Source organism: Talpa europaea (assembly GCF_964194135.1).
Source record: "Talpa europaea genome assembly, chromosome: 1".
Taxonomy (NCBI): domain Eukaryota; kingdom Metazoa; phylum Chordata; class Mammalia; order Eulipotyphla; family Talpidae; genus Talpa; species Talpa europaea.
Genome location: NC_140073.1, coordinates 112,170,389 through 112,193,863, shown reverse-complemented (window position 1 = coordinate 112,193,863; position 23,475 = coordinate 112,170,389). Strand labels below are relative to the sequence as shown.

Below are 23,475 nucleotides of genomic sequence, written 5' to 3'. Positions count from 1 at the left end.
CTCATAGCTGTCTCCCTGCTTCCAATATTGCCTCCTACAGCCCAGGGTCACTCCTTCTGCACCAGAACTTAGAATGATTCTTCATTGCACTCACTGCCAGTCCTTATGAAGGCCTGCAAGACCCTAGATGATCTGTTCCCCCACCCCATCTTGTTACAGGTATGACCTCATCTCACCACAATGTTTTACTGAGTGAGTCAATGCAACTAGTTCTCAGTCATTGTTCCAGCTACTTATTAGAACAGTAGTCAAAGCAAAAATCACCGCTTTTGGGGAGCTTATATTTAAAGAGGGGATGGGGGGGTGTTGGGAAACACAAATAAATTACCTGATATTTGGTAAAAGATTTCATGAGGACAAACTGGTATTTCTGTACAGTTTGATAAATGATGAAAGATCAAATTCATGTTTGCTTTGACTTATTTTAGGGGATAGGAAAGACTCTTGTCCCTAACTTGTACAAATGTAGTTTTTGTTAATTCTACATCCCAGACTATGGACCTTTCTTCTCAGGACTCCAATTCTGGGAGTACCAAAAGAAGTTGGAGACTGGAACCCAGTGATGCTACTGGGGTGCAGGACCATCCCTGGGGTGACATAAAGGGCTTAGCCAGCAAATTAGGAAGAAGCAGTTTCTTCCACCTTCTCTTTTCCCTCTGTGGCCTCCTTGGAACTAATTGTAGAGACAGCCAACAAGGGAGAAACACAGTTTGTGGTGTTCCAATCCTGGCTTCAAAACCCAGTTTTCAGAAAGTGGAAAGGGTTCCACACTTCTGCTTTTCTCAGCCTCCGTTGTCACTGGTGCGGGCAGGTGACGGAGTTCCGGCTCACTGATTGACTGGACGTCACATTACAGTTCCTGGGACAGGCCCTCGCTCTTGTCCTTTTCTCTGGCTGCCGTGTCCACAGGAGGTGAGTCATGGCAGCCACCTCACAGATGGAGGGGCATTAAGATTAAAAGGGCCTGATCATTGTACACCAGAAACTAACTATGCTGTATGTTGATTATACTTTGTTTTTTTTAAAGATTATTTATGCACATAAGAACTGGGGTACAGGCCAGAGGTGTGGATGGTGAGAGGATTCACCAGAGACAGAGTGGGGAACAGATCAGACAGATTGACTGAAGTACATTGCTGAGGGGAGCAGCGGGCAAACCAGGAGAGGTCTGCTGCACCACGTGGGTTCCTCCCTGGCTGGCCAGGGGATAGAACCGGTGTCGCAGTGGCCACAGACTGCCTCATAGGTTGTGTCTCAACCCCTTGTGCCATCAGGGAGGCCGCTGAAGTTCCAAAGCTAATTTGCAACTCGCAGAGCTAGCTGACAATTGTATAGTAGTTTGAAAAAGCTCTTCTTGCTTGATATCTCTGAGTGCAACAAGAATAGCACATCGAAGTAGGCTTAGTAATAGTTGTAGGCAATGTTTGGAAGAGACTGCTTCAGTTCTATAGGGAAAACTGCAGGCACATCAAATTCCTGATAACAGACATTAGCTGCTCTGTCATTTGAACAATTGTTGACATAATGTCCTATAGCCGGTGGATTATGAATTTCTGATGTGAGCCATGTACTATCACTCATTTTTAAAGGACCAAGTCGAGTCTTCTAGATGGAACTGGTGGGGGGGCGGAGCAACATGGCGGCGAGGAGACGCTGCGAGTAAGATCTCCCATTAAAAAAAGTTAATAGGGAGGAAAAGCGGCAGGTCCCAGTGAGAACTGGGACACGGAAGATAAACGGACGACTCCAGCAAACTGCCCGAAGAAGAAAGTTGCCATAAAAGAGGACGAGAAGGGAGGGAAGCGCAGAACCCTGCTCCCCTCCCCCGCCCACAGAGGCGGCACTCTCCGACCGGCAGAGACAAGGGAAACAACAAACCAAAACGCCCAACAAGAAAAACCGATGCAGCAAGCGGGACTGTGAGTGGAAAGGAACTATTTCTGCCACCACACCCCGTGAACGGGAGCTGAGGCGAACCCTGCAGGATCCACCGCGGAGGTGAGCTCCACGCGCCATTAAAGAGCGCCCCGCCCACCAGGAGGAGACCAGCACCAGCACACAGCCCCGGCCGCCTGGTAAGCTTGCGCGAAAGCGGCGCTCGGATTGCAGCTGCCCAGGTCCCCGCGCCTGCGACCTAGGCTTGCGGGGAGACGGCGGAGGCCCTCCCTGAGTGAGCAGGAACAAGGCGCCCAGGCAGGGGAGCGGGATTCAAAAGGCGCCATTCCCGCGCCACTGATCTGGGCTACAGCCCGCGTCCTGGAACTGAGGGCTTTGGAACTGAGACCCGGGGCACGAAATTAGGGGCGTGGGTTCCCCACGACGGTGGGGCACAAGGCAGACACAGCACCCCAAAGCCGTTGAGGTGTACCCTACCATCCCCGCTCTGCTCCCTGTCCCACGGGGTGGAAAATCAGCTCCCCAAGGGCTCTAGGAGAGATCTCTGGTGCCACCTAGCGACTTGACCCCAGCACAGGCTACTGAAGGAGCTAGTGGCCAGCTGGGGAGTTAGCCCACACCGGGCCCCTTCTGAACAAGTAGTCTGAGCCCACAGGGAGAGCGAGCACCCACAGCCGGGGCAGACCAGGCGCGCAGAAGAGTGTGCCAGAGACCAGAAGCGCAGGGAGTGTGTCCCACATCACCATTTTAGAACAGGGACATTTCTTCAGTAAAGACTACCTGCAGAAGGCTTCCTCAGGAGCCAGAGGTGAGCGGGGGAAGTTCGCCCACGCCAGACCCCCTCTGGCCTGCAGTCCAAGCCCAGAGGGGAGCAGGAACCCACCGCCGGGGCAGACCAGGCGCACAGGGGAGTGTGTCCCCACATCGGCATTTTAGAACAGGGACCTTTCTCCAGTAAAGGCTGCTTGAAACTGACAGATGACTCCTGGAAGAACCAGAGGGGAACAGAGAAGCCCACCCAAGATGCCGGCAAGTCCCAACAACACAGTGTCCCAACGCATACGGCAAATTAGAAAACAGACAGTAGGGAGGAGAAGAACCACACGCAACCTAGCAACTCTCCAGAGAAAAAGCACACCACAAAAAGAAAGCCAGCCCCCAGATTGCAACGACAATAACTTGGAAGAATTTCTGAGCCTTCCAGAAAGAGAATTTAAAATTGCCGTGATTAAAAAACTGACAGAAGTCATAAAGGAAAACAATGATAAGGGAAAAATAATCAACATTCAGAAGAATGCAATTGAGTCCCTAGAGAGGGAAAACAATGGTCAGAAGAAAGAAATTGAGTCCCTAAAGAGGGAAGTAAAAGAAATGCAGGAGATCAAAGAATTAATGGAAGAACTAAAGAATTCTGGGAAAAGCAATGAAAGCAGAATAGATGAAATGGAAGAACGAATAAGTAATCTTGAAGACACAGAAATAAAAAGAACCAAAACAGAAAAGGAAAGAGAAGTACGAAGGAAAAAGAACGAAGAAAGACTTCGGGAACTATCTGACTCCATGAGGAAAGGAAATATAAGAGTTATAGGAATACCAGAAGGAGAGGAGAGAGATGTAGGAACAGAGAAAATATTCAAAGAGATAATTGAAGAGAACTTCCCAAATGTGGAGAAGGAGCTGAAAATTGATATACAAGAAGCAAGAAGAACACCAAACTTCCACGACGAAAGGAAAAATACAGCAAGACACATAATAGTAAAGCTCCCAAGAATCCAGGACAAGGAAAAAATAATGAAGCTGGCAAGAGGGAAGAAACAGATAACATTCAAAGGAAAACCAATCAGGCTGACATCAGACTTCTCCGAAGAAACACTACGGGCAAGGAGAGAGTGGAGGGACATAGTCAACAGACTCCAAGAAAACAGATGCCAACCAAGAATACTCTATCCCGCAAAGCTCTCCTTCCTCTTTGAAGAAAGAATATGGACCTTCCCAGACAAACAGAAACTCCGGAATTTCATTGCAACTAAACCCCCACTCCAAAAAATACTACAAGGAGTCCTAAAGCCAGAACCTCAGAGCGACGAATAACAATGAAAGAAGGCCAAAAAAAAAAAAAAGTTATTAAAAGAATAAATAAATAAAATCAAAGGAAAGACAAACACAATGGCAAATACAGATGTTAACATATCAATATTAACTCTAAATGTAAATGGACTAAACTCTTCAATAAAAAGACACAGAGTTGCAGCCTGGATTAAGAAACAAAACCCAACCTTTTGCTGTCTCCAGGAAACACATTTAGCTACAAAAGATAAAAATAGGCTCAAAGTTAAAGGATGGAAAACAATCCTACAAGCAAATGGACCAAAAAAGAAAGCAGGAACAGCTATACTTATATCAGATAAAACAGATTTCAAACTCAAAAAGATAAAAAGAGACCCCAACGGTCACTACATTATGATCAAGGGGACAATACTTCAAGAAGAAATAACACTCATTAACATATACTCACCAAACGAAGGAGCACCAAAATATATCAGACAACTGTTGTCCTCTCTGAAAACAGACATCAGAGAAAACACATACGTAGTGGGAGACTTCAACACACCACTATCAACAATGGATAGATCAACAAGACAAAAAATAAGTAAAGAAACCAAAGCTCTAAATAAAGACCTAGAGCAATTGGGCTTAACAGACATCTATAGAACACTAAACCCCAAAAAAATGGAGTACACATTTTTCTCAAGCGCACACGGATCATTCTCCAGGATCGATCACATACTGGGGCACAAGACAAACATCAACAGATATACCAAGATTGAAATCATATCAACCATCTTTTCTGACCATGAAGGCATCAAACTAGAAATAAACCATAAAAAGAAGGCAAGGAACTTTCCTACCTCATGGAGATTAAAAACCACACTACTGGAAGACCATTGGACTAATGAGGAGATCAAAGAAGAAATTAAAAAATTTTTTGAATTGAACGACAAGGAGGACACCAATATCCTAAATGTATGGGATGCAGCAAAAGCAGTAATAAGAGGCAAATATATAGCAATAGAAGCTCACATCAAGAAACAAGAAAGAACGCAAAGAAACAACCTAATCTCGAAGCTCAAAGATCTAGAAAAAGAACAACAAGAAAACCCCAAAACCAGTAGAAGAAAAGAAATAATAAAAACCAAAGCAGAAATAAATGAAATTGAAACTAAAAAAACAATCCAAAAGATCAATGAAACCAAGAGCTGGTTCTTTGAAAAAATCAATAAAATAGACAAACCCCTAGCCAGGCTCACAAAGGAAAAAAGGGAGAAAGCACAAATAAACAGGATCATCAATGAAAGAGGAGAAATCACAACAGACACAGCAGAAATCAAAAGAATAATCAGTAACTACTATGAACAGTTATATGGAAACAAGTTTAACAATCTAGAGGAGATGGACAAATTCCTACAACTCTACAATCACCCAAAGCTAGATAAAGAAGAAATAGAACACCTAAACAGACCAATTACAATTAGCGAAATTGAAATGGTAATCAAAAACCTCCCCAAAAACAAAAGCCCAGGACCTGATGGATTTACAAATGAATTCTACCAAACATTCAGAGACGAATTAGTGCCTATCCTTCACAAACTCTTCCAAAAAATTGAGAAGGAAGGGATAATACCAAACACGTTCTATGAAGCCAACATTACACTAATACCAAAACCGAACAAGGACAACACAAAAAAGGAAAACTACAGGCCAATCTCCCTAATGAACACTGATGCAAAAATCCTCAATAAAATTTTAGCTATCAGAATCCAACAATGTATCCATAAGATAATTCACCACGACCAAGTTGGATTCATTCCAGGGGCACAAGGATGGTTTAACATCCGAAAATCAATCAACGTTATCCAACACATCAACAAAAAGAAATATAAAAACCATATGATAATATCAATAGATGCTGAGAAAGCTTTTGACAAAGTGCAACACCCATTCATGATAAAAGCCCTTGAAATTCTTGGGATACAAGGAACATACCTCAACATCATAAAGGCCATCTATGACAAGCCAACAGCCAGTATCATTCTCAATGGTGAAAAGCTGAAAGCAATTCCATTAAGATCTGGAACAAGACAAGGATGTCCACTCTCACCATTGCTTTTCAATATAATACTGGAAGTCCTAGCCAGGGCAATAAGACAAGAGAAAGACATCCAAGGAATCCAAATAGGAAAAGAAGAAGTCAAACTATCACTATTTGCAGACGATATGATATTATACATAGAGAACCCCAAAAACTCCACAGAAAAGCTAATTCAACTCATCAATCAGTTCAGTAAAGTGGCAGGATACAAAATCAACACGCAAAAGTCAGTAGCCTTCCTATACACAAACAATAAATCTGAAGAAGAAGAAATCAAAAAGACCATCCCTTTTGTTATTGAAACAAAAAAAATCAAATATTTGGGAATAAATCTAACAAAAGAGGTAAAGGACCTATACAAAGAAAACTATAAAACACTGTTAAAAGAAATAGAAGAAGACACAAAGAAATGGAGAGACATCCCCTGCTCATGGATTGGAAGAATAAACATTATTAAAATGGCCATCCTTCCAAAAGCAATATACAGATTCAATGCTATTCCAATCAAAATTTCAATGTCATTCTTCAAAGAAATAGAACAATTATTGATGAAATTCATATGGAATCACAAAAAACCCCGAATAGCCAAAGCTCTCCTGAAAAAAAAAGAAGGGAATGGAGGCATCAGACTCCCAGACTTCAAACTATACTACAAAGCCATAATCATCAAAACTGCATGGTATTGGAACAAGAATAGACATACAGACCAATGGAATCGAATAGAAAATCCAGAAATAAACCCACAGGTTTATGGTCAACTAATCTTTGACAAAGGAGCAAAGACTATGCATTGGAGCAAAGAAAGTTTGTTCAATAAATGGTGCTGGGAAAACTGGGTCGCTACATGCAAAAGAATGAAGCTTGACCACCACCTCACACCATACACAAAAATCAACTCAAAATGGATTAAAGAACTAGACATAAGACCTGAAACCATAAAATATATAGAAGGAAATATAGGCGAAACACTACGTGATTTGCACATCAAAGACATCTTTACAGACACATCACCCAAAGCAGTGATAGTGAAGGCAAAGATAAACAGCTGGGACTATATCAAATTAAAGAGCTTTTGCACAGCAAAAGAGACAATAACAAAAACAAAGAGAAACCCCACCAACTGGGAGAACATTTTTGCACCCAACACTAATGATAAAGGACTGATCACAAAAATCTGCAAAGAGCTGATGAGTCTCAACAACAACAAAGAAAATAATCCAGTCAAAAAATGGGCAGAAGAGCTTAAAAGAAACTTCTCTGAAGAGGAAATGCAAATGTCCAACAGGCATATGAAAAAATGTTCAACATCACTTGTCATCAGGGAAATGCAAATCAAAACTACCATGAGATACCATCTTACACCAGTGAGAATGGCACATATTAAAAAAACTAGCAACAACAAATGTTGGCGAGGGTGTGGAGAAAAAGGAACTCTTCTGCACGGTTGGTGGGAGTGCAAACTGGTCCAACCACTGTGGAAAGCTGTGTGGAGATTTCTGGACCTACTAAACATAGAGCTTCCATATGACCCAGCAATTCCACTCCTAGGTATTTACCCAAAGGACACAGAAACATCAATTCCAAAGAACACCTGCACCCCTATGTTTATAGCAGCACTGTTTACAATAGCTAAGCTTTGGAAACAACCCAAATGCCCAAAAATAGATGACTGGATCAAGAAGATGTGGTACATATATACCATGGAATATTACTCAGCATTCAAAAAAGATAAACACATGCAATTTGCTGCAACATGGATGGCGCTGGAAGGGATCATGCTCAGCGAAATAAGCCAAAAAGAAAAAGAAAAATACCGGATGGTCTCACTCATAGCAGGAATCTAGAAAACTTAAATAAGGGACCAGGAAAATGAATAACTATAAGAAAGTGAAAATCAAAATCAGCAAAAAACTATGAACCAGAGACACTTTTGGGGGGGCGGGGGCGGGAGGGGAGGGATTGGGGTCAGAATGGGGAGCTGCAATTGTATGGGGAATATAACAATAAAATTTATAAAAAAAAAAATAAATAAATAAAAAAAAAATAAAAAAAAAATAAATAAAAAAAAAATAAAGGACCAAGTCGATCCCTCCCATTGCAAGATCTGTATACAACTTGAAATTCCCTTGTCATTTCCATCAGTAAGTACTCCATCCAGGCATCTAAAAATAAATGGATTTCCAATGGACTGGAAAAAGATTGGCTCATACTTCTGATATACTACTGTACCAGGATACATAGATACAACCTTGCCTTTTGGTACCAATCCTTTAGTAACGAAGACACCCTTTCCAAGCAGAAATCAATGAACTAGTTGCTTGAGAAACACTGAAACCCAACGTCTTACAAAGAATTTCTTCTGGTTTAAAGATATTTTGCTGTTGATGTCTGTGTTCAAGCAGTTTCACCCTTGGATGATGAGCTAATAGTAGGTCTTGATATTTTGATTTAACAGATTCTAGAAGCATAGTCAAGATATCTGACTGCTTATTGAAATCATTTTGAATAGCGCCTGGAAAACTTTCAGTAATGTTCCTAGGACATCTTCATCTGAGATAATTTTGCCTTTGGATTCCTCTGGAACATATCGGAGGGTTCTTGGGTTGTGCGTAGGTTCAGCGCAATCTTGGGTACGAAGTGGTACTTACAACGGCGCCAACACTGCCACAGGCCCCGCAGCAGGCGGCCCGGCATGGCTGCCTCGCGGCGCCGCGCCCGCCCGCCCTGTCAATTATACTTTGATTTAAAAAAAGCATAAGGGGATGGTGTCACTCGTAGCAGGAATCTAGAAAACTTAAATAAGGGACCAGGAAAATGAATAACTATAAGAAAGTGAAAATCAAAATCAACAAAAAACTATGAACCGGAGACACTTTCTTTTTGGGGGGTGGGGGGCGAAAGGGGAGGGATTGGGGTCAAAATGGGGGGATTGCAATTGTATGGGGAATATAAAAATAAAATTTATTATTAAAAAAAAAACATAAGGGTCTGGGTCCCTGAAAATCATGGATTCACTTGGCATTGTTGAAAAATAGACTTCAATGGCTTTGTTGAAACATAAGGCAATTTAAAGGGGAAATAGGAAAAATGAATACAGAAGAAATCATGAAATCTAGTGAAGGAGAAACAATAGAACATAATAAATACTTAGCTGGGCAAAAAGCAACAACCTCCCAACTATGTTTTCTGTACAAAAGATGTTATAAAACAGAAAGGCAGAAAACATGAGGAAAGATAATGCTAAGAAAATGCAAACTAATAAATTGGGGGTTGAGCAACATTAAGAGTCTAAAGTGTTGTGGACCTCCCTGGTGGCACAAAGGGTTAAGTCTTAGCGCTATGGAGATATCACCAGTCACTGCAGCATGAGTTTAATCCCCTGCCACAGCTGCTCCCCTCAGCCATGATTGATGATCCATGTGAATGGTCTCACCAACCTCCCCCGCTCTCCCATACCTCTGGCCTGCATCCCAGTTCTTATATGCATAAATAAATAAAAATAAATCTTTTTAGGGCCTCCCCGGTGGTACAGTAGTTGAGCGCTGGGTTGCAAAGCTGCCCGCAGCCTCTGCAGCGCTGGTTCGATTCCTGGCCGCCAGGCGAGGGTCCCACATGGCGCGCAGACCTCTCCTGCCGCCCGCTGCTCCCCTCAGCAGTGTACTTCGGTCCTTCTGCCTGCTCTGCTCCCCGCTCTGGCTCTGGTGAATTCTCTCACCCTCCCGCGCTTCTGACTGTACCCAGTGCTTGTATAAATAAATAAATCTTTTTTAAAATAAATAAATAAATCTTTTTATTTTGGATATCCTGGTGGCAAAAAGGTTAAGACGCAGCCTATGAAGCTATCTGCAGTCACTGCAGCATAAGTTCAATCCCTCGCCAGGGAGTTACCCAGTTGGTGCAACAGACCTTTCCTGACTTGCCCGCTGCTCCCCTCAGCAGTGTATTTCAGTCAATCTGCCTGTTCTGCTCCCCACTCTGTCTCTGGTGAATCCTCTCGCTGCCCACACCTCTGGCCTGTACCCCAGTTCTTATATACATAAATAAATAAATCTTTTAAAAAAATAAATCTTTTTTTAAAAAAGTCTAGAGTGTTGAGACAAAATATTTATATTAAAAATGGTTTTAAAAAATATCAAAAATACATTCTGAACATATCAAACATGAGTTTAATCCCCTGCCATGGTTGCTTCCCTCAGCTATGATTTTTTTTTCCCCTTCACTAAACTCATTCTGACCTTATCACCAACATATGTTGTAATGAAGCAAACCAGAAATAAACTAGATCCCAAGAATTTTGAATTCTGGAAATGTATTGGGTTTAGCTGTCACACCACCCAAATTCAACTCAGCTTTTAATGTTCCATACATACTCCTGTCAGACGGGGTAGCCCGGAATTTGAGAACTGTATTTAAGATTATTAGGTGATTGATTACGTGATTAGATTATTAGGTATTAGATTATTATTTGAGATTATTATCCATGTGAGTCTAGAAGTCTTTGTCAGGAGAATGGGTTTTCCTAACATTCTGTGGAAAGCTCAGCAGGACAGAGACAAGAGTTATCCCTGGAGGGAGAGGTGTCCCAGGGAACCAGAGACTTGCTTCTGAGCATTGAAGATATCAGGAGTTACTCTCAGCTCAGGTGCACAGAGTGAAGAAGGGACCTCAGGTTAGGGGTCCTGGGGAAGGTACAGACCTGGGTAGAAGGTTTTTGTTTCTGTGTGTTGCTCTGTGCTTTTCTTTCTTTTTTACTGTATGGAACTTACCCCACAATCCCTGGGCCTTTCAGAGAGGCTTAGTCTCTTAAGTGTTCCCACCTGGTCTCAGATTTTGTTGTTTGTGAGGGGACAAAACTGGTACTGGCAGAGGCAGTAGCCTGAGTGCAGGCCCTGCAGGGTGAGAAGGCCAGTGCCCTCAGGTCATCCTAGTAGCATTTTAGGATCCTTTTGGACTCCTTGCCCAGATGCATCTGCCAGTGGGTGTTGGCTGAGCCTTTGTGCTCTGGGTCTGCAGTCACCTGAAGTCACTCTGGCCAAAGAGGTTCCAGGCCCAGGGCCTCACCACCAGCTTACCTCTTACTCCAAGAGGATGGAGTCCCAGGTAAAGCACCACAACGCCTGGACAGGGGCTTCTTCTATACTTGGATTTTTATTCTCTCAATTTTCAAAGGAGGGGTTGTTATTGATCTAGAGAAGCCCTTTAAGCTATGTAGGGGTGGCTATTGGAAACATAGGTAAAAAAGCATTGAGTCCTCTAGGCTAGTGGTCTTTACAGTCCTGGGGTAAACACTTGGTTCTCTAAGTCCTTTGATTTATTTCTTGCCAACCGCTCCCAAACTCTCCACTTCTCTTGTATCCACTGCAGGATCATAGAGACGTAATTGTCAGTGGACTAACTAAGGAATTAGCATAAATGTGGGGTACATTGGGCAACTTGCTGGACTGTTTATTGGATGAAGTGGGTTTTGTGTTATGGAATTCCAGAGTAGAAAGCAGACTAAGCTGTCAGAGATGATCCAATTGGAAAACTCCCCTGGTGAGCCAGGAGAGTGAGGAGTTGGGTCGAGTGAGATGGCAGAACCTGGGGGTTCATTTGGGAGGAGAACCACTTTCAGAAGTGGTCAAAATTGACAAAAGTATGGGTGGGATGCCTGGGGGCGGGGTTCCCTTCACCCTCCCCCCCCCCCACTCTTCAGCAAAGTCACAGAACATCACAAAATGTTGAATGTGTCCCAAGTTCTTAAGACAGTGGACAAGGGGTGGGACTTCACCTCTGGGTCTGATCCCAGGTGAACCAGAAGGCGATCCAGGGGCACAGACCGCAGCAGGACACAGTGGGCGGAAGTAGTGAGGCTCACACACATCCTTGAATTTGGGTTCAGGCCCAGTTTCATCAAGATTTGTGGAGGAGCACCAAGGCCCCAGGCAATGAATGGTGTAAGGATATTTCCTGTGGTGGCCCTCAAAGCAGTTTAACTCCTGAACACAGAGACCCAGCCAGGGAAGATGGCACCCTTAAGTGAAGTATTGTTAGGAATTTTGAATAAAGGGATTATATGCAAAGGAGTGAGCAGGGCAGAGGGAGTCTACAAACTCAGTAATTGGGGCTTGTGAAAACAAGGACAAAGAGTGAACCAAGTGAGTGAAACCCAAAGGGGAGAGAGTACTGTGTGGAGAGGGCTCCCTCTCAGATACTGTGAAGGCCATTGCAAGCTCAGCCAGCCTTCAAAGAGCCCCGGATGAACAAATACCCCAGCCTCTTTCTCTTCTCTTCCTCCAATCTCCTGTCCACTGGCCAAAGTCAACCAAAAGCCAAAGCACAAAGGAACCTGTCCATGCAGTCTATCCAAGCAGCCCCCCCCCACCAGGGGGCACAGAACGAGAGTGGAAAGTGTGGACACTGGACCAATGTTGTATGTTACGTCCAGTTTTTTTTCCCTTCAAAATTGTATTGATTCGTAATTGATTCATTTACAACAGTACGTAATTTGGGAGTACAACTTCACATCTCAGTGTGTGAAACTGCTTCCCTTGCCCTCCACCAAAGTTCTGGTGCCAATACACTGTCCCCTTACCCCTTCTATACTCTCCTTCCCTCCATCAGTTAGTTTTTCAAGCAGAAATATCAGTGAATCTGAAAGAGAGCACTTGTGCTTAACAGCAGTCACTTGTCAAACTTCCTGTTCCAAATGCTTTGCAACATAAAAATAAGTTCATCCTGAGAGGCAGATATCAGCCCTGAGAGGCAAATATCAGCACTACAAGTGAGAACGCTTCAGTTCAGAGGTGAAGTGGCTTGCCCCAGGTCACAGAGCTGAGGAGTGGCACAGCTAGGCTCACCTCCAGACTAGACAAAGAAGGGAAAGTGTTGGGTTGATAAATCCTATTTTACCATTTCTAATGAGAGAAAAATGTATTTATTTTACTTAAGTAGTTGGTTTGCTAGTTATGTGTGCTTTTATGAGTGATGCATAATTTTGATTTTTACCAGGTGTTCTTAATCATGAATTTGCAGACTACTTAGTGTGTTTAGCATAGGCGTGGTAAGCACTGGTAAATAAAAAGATTTAAAAGGCTAGGAAGTGTCTTTCATTTAAAAGGGAATTGATTTTTTATATGAAATTTTCACTAAAAATGGTATAAGCATTGTAAATACGAGAATGATTTCTTAATCAGGCAAGTATTTATCCTTCCCTCTCAAACAAGGCTTGCCACCGGTACCACTTTATTCCCTGAGTCCTTTTAAGGGGAGAAAAAGAAATACCTGCTCATTTCCATTTCAAGATAAATAGAACCATGACTATAACACTTGAGACAAACAAAGCTTTCATTTATACCACAGCTGGTCTAGAAAATTGGAATTAGTTGGAAAGTAAATATTATGACTAAAATGTAGTTGATAGTGTGTTTACTTTTCAGTACATTTCCTTCTCAAATAGGAGTCAAAAGAAAATTACACTTTTGAATTGACTGAACAAAACACCACCTAGTGGTAGTTGAAAATATTTTAGAAGTGAAGAGAGCTTAAGTTTCTTACAGTAAATTTGGAATCAATTCACTCTCAGCTTATTTTACCAAGTGACTTTAGCTTAACATGAATATATTAAAGGGTTTACATAGCTGGGTTTCTTTTGTGGTTAGAACTATAAAAAAGTTGACAAATAAAATCCTGTTGCACCAAATATCATTGAAAACCCCTTCCTGGATGCTTATGTTCTAGAACACTCCATACAGCTAACAGGATAACTCTAAAGCCCAGAAAAATAATCCTCCCCTCATTTCAAATGTTTTAATTTTTCAAACCAGTATGTGGTGCTTATGTATTTTATGAGACCTGGCAGTGTGCCCTGGGTAGGCCATCTCTGCAGAGTCCCAGCGCCGCCGCCGCTGTCCTCAAACCTTTATCCAAGGCCTCATCCTTTTGAAGGACGGGACTCTGCTTAGTACCTCACAGAGAAGAGAGAAGCCATAAGATGGAGCTCACTTCACTTTCTGCCACTAAATCAACACGTTTGCATTTGGACCTAGTTCTCTCCTTCCCTTCTATTAGAAAACGAGATTTATTTTCCCTAAGGCTTCCATCTAGACTGGGGTCTCTCTCCTCAGTCTGTTTTTCTCTCTGCCTTCTCTCACCCCAGTTTTCCTCCCTGCCCTCCCTACTCATTCCAGCTTTTTAAAAAGGGGATGTCTCTCCTACCCTAGAAACAGACAATTCTCAAACTCATTTCATGGCTGCCTCCATCACAGTCCTCTTTTCCCTCTTTAAAGATTTTCTGCAGGGGCCTCCCTGGTGGTGCAGGCGGTTGAGTGCAGCACTGTGAAGCTGTCCGCAGCCTCTGCAGTGCCAATTCGATCCCTGCTGGCCTCAGAGCAACCCACATGGCGAGCAGACCTCTCCTGTCTCGCCCCCTGCTCCCCTCAGCAGTGTATTTCAGTCAGTCTGCCTGTTCTGTTCCCCACTCTGTCTCTGGTGAATCCTCTCACCTCCTGCATCTCTGGCCTGTACCCCCATTCTTGTATAAATAAAATAAATCTTTAAAAAAATTGTTAAAAAAAAAGATTTTTCTGCAGTTGCTGTCTCCAATGTCTGCCTGCCAATCATTCCTTAACCAGGTGGAATCTGGACTCGTAAGGTCTCTCTGCTGCATTTGTCTCATGTGGTCATTCCTTTCTCACTGAAGTGATTTTATCCCTTGGCTTCTATCCTTGGCTTCTTTTATCCCCTCACTCTGCCCCCCCCCCAACTTCCCCTTCATCTCCTTGCCCCTTAAACGTTGGTGCTCTAGAATGGTCATCAATCCTTTCACACACTTTCTCTGGAATTTAGTCCACTCTCATGGCCTTATTGACTCGTGGGCTGAAGGAGTCTGTAATCTGTGCGTGCTTGTCACATAGACAAGCCCCTCATTCAAACCACTTGGCCCCTTCTTTTAACTGTTCATTGAGAATCTGCCCTATTGCAAATGGAATGAGGTGTCTATAAAAGCAAGAACTATATATGCTGCATATTACAGATTATACTAGACACTTTAAAAGTACCATCTCATTTAATTCTCACAACATACTCTTGAAACAGCTTCTATTTATCTCTTCTGTTTTGCAAGTTAAGGCACTGGGGACTAAGCAGGTAATTTCCCCAGAGACACACAGAAATACCAGAGCTATGATGCTATCATTGGGAATGTTGTAATACTAAGTTAAACAGTGTTCATGTCTATGCCCTGCCCCCCTCACCTCAACCATGAAGCAGTGGTAGTTTTCTTGGTGCAGGACCTCCAGAGGAACGCTGGCAATGGTCTAAAACAAATAAGTCATAGCTCAATTTTGACTTTCCAAACAGATAGTTTAAAGCCCAAGATAGAAAAAATATTAATGAGAGTTCTTGCTCCTTAAGGCCAGAACTAAGCACATGTGTGACACAAAGTTTCTTGCTATAGCTCCAGACATGGAGAATTAATTAGGACTCGATCACAAAGTGCACCAAGAATCACTGAAAAGAGAAACTACAGAAGGTGACATATGGATTTTGCTTCCTGAGTTGGGGATGAGCTTGAGGTGATTTGTGGGATTGAACAGTTAGCACATGGAGCACTGACCCCTGACTCCTCCTTTGCAGCCAATATTCTGGAATAAGGAAGTGATGATGAGCAGCAGACAGGTCTGGAGAAACACAAAGCAGGTGGGCTTGTTCCCTCCTGTTGATGGCCTCCCAGAGATGCCTAGGAAGGGAATGGGGCAAGAACAACACAACCCCCAGGGAGGATTCGCAGGGAAGGAGGAGCTAATTAGATGGATGTGCCCCAGGACAGCTTCACAGAGTCACATCCTCCAGAACTGAGAGTGCAAAGGGAGGAGGGGGGGGGGCACAGAATTGCTGAGGGAGGAGGGACAAGGGAGCTGGAGAGTCAAGTGTCAGGACAATGGGTTATAGGAAATGTGGGGGCAACACCCACCAACATCAGCAACAGAAGCTTGTGGATAGTGTCCAAAAGCCAGGTAGCGCTGGCACTGAGAGGGACAAGCCCTCACAGAGATTCCAGCAAAGACAGGATGATAATTTGGGGACTGGGCCATCCTTTGCATTGCCACTATGTTCCCTCTGAGCCAAAATGCCACCTAGGGAGAATGACAGGATGCCCATGAGCAACCCCCCTGAATGATGGAGCATTCCTTGCCAGGAACACATAGTTAGCCTAGTAGAACTGAAGCTTAGAAGAGAGGAATTTAGGCAAGTGTGAGATCAGGCTAGGAGTGGAAGTGTCAAGTATGTAAAAGTCCCCCGTGCCTTTGTTTTTGGAGCTGTCCCTGTTTTTCTGCTCTGTCCCTCGGAGGGCCCAGACACAGCAGGCCTGGTGGCCAACAGCCTTGCACATAGTTGGAGTTGAACTCTCACTGCTACTGTTTACATTATTTTTACTTCTTATTTTATTATTTGGGAGATTGGGGAGTAAGAAAGTTTAAAGTTGAATTAATTTGAAATCTCTCATGAGAACTTGTCTTTGCTAGGCATTTCTGGATAGAATCAAACATCTCGGGTTCAAGTAAAGGGACTAGCTCCTTCCGCTGAAGTCCACTGAGTTCTTTCCTTAAGCGATATGTTCTGGAGTATCCTTATTAAGTTTTTTGTCAATGTAAGGAATCTGTGATACGTATTCCTCAAGGCCCAGTGGAACCTGAGAGAGGTGGATACAGAAGCCAGCAAACTAGCACTTCCTAAGGAGCAGATCCTTTGCCCAAGGTCATTCCTGCCCCTTTCTCCCATCCATTCCTGACTGGCCAGGAACCAGGCATATGTGTGCTCCAAGGAACTCAGCTGCTTCCTAAATCAGTCATCCCAACCCCAGGCTCTTTGCAGTGATTAGTTAGCGATGAGCTAAATTCTGTCCAATAACAGGAAAGTGACGGCTATTGGGGAGATCCTTGGAGAATTGGGGATGGTATCTGTATTCATCTGCTACAACTGATGTCACAAATTACCAACAACTGTGGGGCTCAAACAATGAAGGTGTTTCTGTTCTGGGGACTGAAAGTCCAAAATCAAGATATTGGCAGAGTTGGCAGAGTTCTTTTTCCAGGCAATAAAAGAAAATCTGTTGTAGGCATCTCTCCTTGGCTTATAAATGTCCTTCCTCATGTTCACATGACTTTCTACTGTGTCTTCAGATTGTCTTTCTTTTGTGTGCCCAAAATTTCCCCTCTTCTAAGGATGCAAGTCCTGTTGAATTGGAGCCCACCCTAATGACCTTATTGTGACTTGATTACTTCTGTAAAGACCTTATCTCCAAATAAGGTTACAGTATGTCATCCTGGCCTTAAGCTTCAATATAGGAGATCTGGGGCAGGGGGTGCAATTCACCCCATAACAGAATTCCTTCTAGACTTTGGACAGAGACTGGTGAGTCTGTGGGTACCAAGCTGCCCTGTTTTTGTTTTTGTTTTTTTATTATGTTCCCGGGAAGGACCCAAAGTTTCTGTCTTTCTGACCCAAAAGTGTAGACCAATAACTGGGATAGTGACCTTCATTCTGAGATCTCAGCTTATCCTTCATGGCCACATTATGAGTCAAGTTCACTTAAAACTACGCCTTTTCAGGACTTCCATGCTCAAACATCCATCTCACTGGCCCTAAACTTGTATTTCTTCCCCACTTCATTTCAATCACTCCAACCACAGGTGGCCCCCTTACATATTTCCTAGCAGCTTCCACCTCCCCTGACTTCTCTAGTCAACTAAGGAACATGTCCCCCACTTCAATCTGCCTCTTTCCAAGATTCTAAACTCGTGTACCTTAAATTTCTACCTCTTGCCTGGCAGAACCCAGTTGCCAATCTAACTCCTTGCGCTTATATCCAGTCAGGGGCCCCAGTGAGATCCACACACAGAGAAGGCTGGTGCCCCTGTGACTCCATGAACACCAACTTTAGCTGCCCACTCTGACATTCCTCAGTCCATGTGCCCAGAATGATTTAAATCACTTCCTGTTTTCTCATGAACAAAAAAATCTTTCCCCTGACCTGCGTGCCTGTCTATTCTTTATTTACTTCTCCCCTTCATAGTCAAGCAATTTTAAAGTGATGGACTTATATTCTTCATCCCCTCCCTTCTACTCATGAGTCCACTCCAATCTGGCCTTTACTCTCACCTTTCCGCTGAACCTGTCATTGCCAAGATTTCCAACAGCCTCCCTGTTGCCAAATCTAATGAGCATTTTCCATTCCTTATTATACTAGGCACAATGGAAGCATTTAATACAACTGAACTTCCCTTGTTCTTAAGACAGTCTCTTCTTTAGCCTTTTAGACCTCTCTTTTTGATATTCTTCTACCTCTCAGACTTCTTGGTAGACTTGTATTCTTGTTATCCCAAGATTCTATTCTAGATCCCTTCATTTAATTTCCTACTGTAGACACTCTCCCTGGCTGATCTTTCCACTCCTAAAGGCTCCAACTACATCTACACACCATTGATTGCTGCCTCTGTCTCTATCCAGGGTCTCTCTCCTGAGAGAGACCCAGACATACAACTGCCTGATGAAGCCCTACTTCTGGGCATTACCCAGGCATCTTAGACCAATCATGCTTGTCAACTGAACCCATCACCCTCCCCCCCAAAATCTCTTCCCCTGTTTCCCTGACCTCTGAAGATGACATCCCCATGGAGTAAGGGACTCGGGAAGCAGAATACTTAGGTTTGTAGTCCAACTGTTCTACCTTCCAGGTGGTAACTGGGCAAGTTACCTAACTTTTTTGTATCTCAGTTCCTTAGTTCCTAAAATGTGAGCAATAATATGTATTTCCAATGTTAGATATAACCACTCCAATCACTGTGGTTGGAGTGATTGAAATAAAGTGGGAAGGAATACAAGTTTAGGGCCAGTGAGAAGGAAGTTTGAGCATGGAAGTCCCAAAAAGGACATAAAACACTGCAAGTTCCTGGTGTATATTCACATTCGCAGTAAAGTTTAGCTCCTGGTATAATTGTAAGTACGAGTCCTGGGACTCAGTCTTGATTTATACATCTAATGAATATTATTTTGTTGTTCTTTCCTTAATTCATGAGGAGTGAAAGGGAAGGAGGGATAAATGGCCACATTTATCCCTCCGCTGGTGTGGATAATAATGATAAGGTGGATCTTAAGATGCCCAACAGTTAATGATGTGGGTTACAAATGATAGACAAGGAGACAAAGGGATGCGAGTGAAGAGCAGCCAGAGTAAAGGGATGTGACTGCAGGGCAAGGATCACCAGAGATTTCCAGAAACCTTGGAAGTTTAGGGAAGAGGCTTGGGACAGGTCCTCTTCAGGAGGAACCAACTCTGTGGACACCTTGATTTCAGATTCTGACCCCCAGAATTTTGAGTGAACACACTTCTGTCATTTCAAGCTACCCAGTTGGTGGTAATTTGTTGTGAAAGTCCTACTGAGCACCCGGGGTAGCCCCATGCTGCATTCACACAAAAAGAAGTTCCTTAGAATTTAGCTGAAAACTGTTACACATGCTATAAAACCCCCCAAAATTAGCTGAACGCTGACCTCAGCAGGCAAGCAGAGGGCACCCAGGAATCACCTGGAAAAGTGGCTCCTGCTCTAGAGGATCAGTTACCCCAACAGGGCCTCAGTGTGGGGGAGACCAGCATGCTGTGACAGTGAAGACATATTCCTGGGATTTGGGGCAAGGAGGCCAAGTTTCACAGTAGGGGACCATGAACAACAAGCATTCAAATGGCCAGAGGACCAAGAACAGAGAGTAGCGCTGACTAGTGAGGTCCGAACCAGAGACTCCACGAGTTCTGCTATCCTGGGACACTTACACCACCAGACCGCGGTGTTGCCTGGTGAGTCGTTGCCCAGTGACCCTTTTTATGTCTACTGACCCCTTGGGGATGGAGAGAGGGGTACTTGTTCCCTTCAGGTTCTGAAGTGGGAGACGCTTCCCCACCAAGACTTGTGCATGGACGACCCACCCAACGCAGAAATGTAGATTGGATGCTGAGTAGCCAAAGGAACTAGAAAACATCCACTAATGAAATCGGAAGCATCAGAAACAAAACTATTAAGAGCTGGAACCTGAAACCCTAAGCTGCTCCCCAGTCTGAAGAGGCCTGGAAAACGAAGGGCAGTTCCACTGGTTTATGTCGGAATGATTTTAATTTGTTATTTCAACTAGGCAGTAAAATAGGGGTGTGTTGGTGGTGGGTGTGCTGTGATAGCATCCATCTGAAGAGGGGTGAACCCATCCCTCTGAATCATGCACACTGTTGTAAACCGTTACCTCACTTCAAAAAAAGAAAAAAAGAAAAACCACCCCAAAACCAAAAATAAACCTCTTAGTACTTGAATGCAAAAACACTCAGGAGGCCCAGGTAATCTCCGCAGCCCTGAGGGCTGGGGCCTGGGCGAGCTGCCGGGCACCTGTGCGCATGAGCGCGGCATAGCTTGGACTCTGGGTCCACCTGCTGGTGAAGTTGCTCTTCGACGGCTTGTTCACAGCCCTTGCAAGACTTGTGTTCCCCAGTCCTGTGAGGATAAGCAAAACGCGGGCCCAGGTGCAGGTTGCTGTGGGATCCCAGATGCGGGCAGAGGAAGGGGGTTCATCAAGGAGGCAGCTCCTGGCGAGTGGGCAGGTGTGACTGCAAGCTCAGTGAGCCATGTTTCACTAGTAAAGGACATCCCAGGCCCCCTAGGGCTGAGGCTGCAGATTTCCAGGATGTGAGACTTGGTGCAGAGTTGACTTGGTGATTCTCAGGGGCTGTTACCTCACCTTCAGGCCAGACAGAGGACAGACACTGGCCAGAGGCTGTGGCACTGCAGGCCCTTCTTGACCGGCTTCCTTTATCTCTCTCTCTCTCTCTCTCTCTCTCTCTCTCTCTCTCTCTCTCTCTCTCTCTCTCTCTCATTCCTCTGTGGGCATGTCAGGAGAATAGGTTCCTGAGCAGGCCTCTTCTCACTGCTTTTGTGGCTTTTGGCCATGGCTTCTCTCTTGACCAAGATTGTATGTCCAGCCTCAGTCAGATGCATTTTACCACCTGTAGGGTAAGGTCAAAAAGTATCAGGCTTTTCAGCCCTCCCTCCTTTGGGATGGGTGATGGAACCCTGTGGTCCTGAATGCATGCCTGATGGCGGCACCTGGAGTAGGGTGTGGGCATAGGCAGATGGGATTCACCTATGCTGAGACTGGGCTTATAAGGGCAGCATCACTGGGATGCCAGGAGAGAGCGAAAGCAAGAGAGAATGAGAGCAGAAGAGCAGAGTGAAAGGAGCAGAGAAGAAAAGGCCACGAGAGATCATCAGAGAGCCCAGAAAGAGTGAAGACTTGCTGGAGGCTGGGAGGCCTGCCAGCCTCCCGGCCGCTTGGCACCCCTGCCTGCTGTGTACCTAGTAAATCCCAATAAAAGTCTGCAAAAGCCACTGAGAGCTCCAGGACTCCTCCTTCACCCCATCTGCTAGGATCATAGAAATGCTCTGTCCCTTCCCGCGACTAGACCACCTTATCCTAGATTTCTCCTGCGTCCCTTCTCTAACTGAAAGGACCAGTACCTGTGCCCCACTGCTGTCAGTTTCCACCTTCAGGCTTCCCATATCAGTGCTTCACATTATCCAGAATGATATCACTGCTAGTCAAACTCATTACTAAACAACATCAATGAATGTCTCTGGGGTGCTGCAAACAGGCCCCCTTGGCTGTCAGGACATGGGATAGCCCATCACGGCAGGTTAGAACAGGGCTGCGTGGCCAGGGTCCCTGGGTCTGACCACCATCATTTATAGGGACAGGCCTGTCTGAATCAGGTTTCTGATTTGAAAGTTTGGCTGTTGTAATTTTCTTTTTTAAGTGCAGGTTTAATTAAATCAAGTAAAATGCACGTCTTTTTTAAAAAGATAAATTTATTTATTTATGCATACAAGAGCTGAGGTACAGGCCAGAGATGCGGGGGGTGAGATGATTCACCAGAGGCAGTGGGGAACAGAACAGGCAGATTGACTGAAGTACACTACTGAGGGGAGCAGCAGGCAAGTCATGAGAGGTCTGCTGTGCCATGCGGATTGCTCCAGGCCCGCCAGGGATCGAACTCATGCTGCAGAGGCTACGGATTGCTTCATAGTGCGGTACTTAACCCCTTGTGCCTCCAGGGAGGCCCCAAAATGCACAAGTCTTAAGTAGAGCTTGGAGAATTTTTATGGATGTGCTAAACATGTGATTGGCATTGAGCATGTGAGTCAATTAGATCCGACTCCCACACTGAGGGGTGGGCACACTAAAGGTAGTGGTGCTCAATCTTTAATGTGCCTCAGACTCACCTGGAGAACTTGTTAAAATACAGCTGGGCCTCTGTCCAGCGTTTCTGATTCGGTAGTTCTGAGGTGAGCCAATAATTTTCATTTCTAATAGGCGTGGCTGCTGCCCTTCGGGAACACATTTAGATCAGGGTTGATGATCTTTAAATTCTGTTCTTCTGCTATTTGACTCAACACCCTTTGACTGGAGTCCCTGTTGCTATCTAAAAGGTCAACAAAGTTGCAGGCATAGATTGGATCAGTAGATTGTTTCTTGACGACTACTTACCAGTGAATTCATGCCTGCTGAGTACCCAGAGTTCCAACGGATCATTTTTAAAGACAGGAAGTCTCATTATATACTTTAACAGTCAGAGAAGGGACACTGATCAATTGCTTTGAGATACTCAAATAGATTAACCAGTCTGCATCTGTTGTTACGTTATTTTAAGCATTTTTAAAAGAGCATATTAGGGCCTCCCTGGTGGTGCAAGGGGTTATGATACAACCTATGAGGCTGTCTGGAGCTACTGCAGCACGGGTGTTATCCCTGGCCAGGGAGATACCCATTATGACTCAGGGGACTTCTCCTGTCTCGCCCGCTGCTCCCCTCAGCAGTGAACAGGTGGATACACCTGTTCTGTTCCCACTCTGTCTTTGGTGAGTCCTGGCCTGTACACCAGTTCTTGTATGCATAAATGAATAATTTTTTTTAAAAATTAAAGAGCATATTAAAGGTGCATTATGGCATAAAAAATATATTTAGATTTTGTCCCCAGTTCCTGACACATAGTTCCTAAGACTCTTGGAATCTCTGGAGAGTAAACATCCTTTTTTTTTTTTTTTCCCCTAATGAAATGACTGGTAGCCAAAGTCCCTAGATTGCTTCAAGATAGAAGCTGGTCACCAAGGTGTGAGCAAAGATTGGAAATTGCAGATATACATTGTACCATCCTCTCTCCCAATACACAAGCATACCCCTTTCTGGGGAGGGGAGAAATTGAGTTCAGTCACCAACAGCTAATGATTTCATCAATCATGCCTATGTAATTGAACTTCTATGAAAATCCCTAAACCACAGGCTTTTGAGAGTTTCTGCATTGATGAACAGAGAGGGTATGGAAGCTTCCATTTCCCACCTGATCTAACTTCCTC

General features: G+C 44.1%; 1 pseudogene across 1 annotated transcript; it reads right to left on the bottom strand.

Annotated features, from left to right (window-relative positions):
• Positions 1-1,316: 1,316 nt before the first annotated feature.
• Positions 1,317-8,740, bottom strand: LOC311183844 (SET domain-containing protein 9-like; annotated as a pseudogene). Its single transcript has 2 exons — positions 8,132-8,740; positions 1,317-1,599 (listed from the first exon to the last, which is right to left on the bottom strand). The product of its transcript is annotated as an SET domain-containing protein 9-like (transcript).
• Between the last annotated feature and the right edge of the window lie 14,735 nt (positions 8,741-23,475).